Source organism: Polyodon spathula, chromosome 2 (assembly GCF_017654505.1).
Source record: "Polyodon spathula isolate WHYD16114869_AA chromosome 2, ASM1765450v1, whole genome shotgun sequence".
Classification (NCBI taxonomy): domain Eukaryota; kingdom Metazoa; phylum Chordata; class Actinopteri; order Acipenseriformes; family Polyodontidae; genus Polyodon; species Polyodon spathula.
Window position 1 is genome coordinate 37,232,928 of NC_054535.1, and position 626 is coordinate 37,233,553.

Here is a 626-nt window from a genome sequence, read left to right on the forward strand (position 1 = left end):
TGAAGTCATGAACAGGGTGCCCAAAAACAAGTAGTATTTTTTTTTTTTTTTTTTTTATTCTTGCTTTTATTGAGCACAAACAATCAATAGAGTATCTGTTCAAAAGAGAGACAGTCCAGACACTGGCGACATGGCTTCTCTTCTGGGCTTTTACTGAGAGGAGTCTTTGCCGAATGGATGTGTGTTGATGTCGTCAAGAAGCAGGAGCTGGTTCTACAAGCCCAGCTTGGTCCTTCCCCAGTGACTCTTCTTGGAGTTGTACCTGATCTTGTTGAGGAATTGGCCTGTTTTGCTTCTGCTTTTTCATTAGGAACTGCTTGATCTTGAAGGTCTTGTGGGATGACATAGTGAAATCCACAACCCTATCACCACAATGGCAAAGTGGTAGTAGTTGTAGTATTTCAAAACGAAAATGTAGTATTCCATAAAAATATATGTGTATGTCAGTGCTACTGTAAGTGTGCTGGTAAACAGATGTCAGCTCAATGTACCAAAACGTCGGACTAATTTCCCACAAATGGGAAAAAAAAAATAAATAAATCCCATTTAATTATCTTTAATCACTAAAGACCTGGTACATACTTTCTTGTACAGAAGGTCTTTGGGATTTTTCTGAAGTTGGTATG

At 38.5% G+C, this 626-nt stretch overlaps 1 pseudogene; it reads right to left on the reverse strand.

Moving 5' to 3' along the window:
- Positions 1-213: 213 nt before the first annotated feature.
- LOC121327916 lies at positions 214-355 on the reverse strand (annotated as a pseudogene).
- Between the last annotated feature and the right edge of the window lie 271 nt (positions 356-626).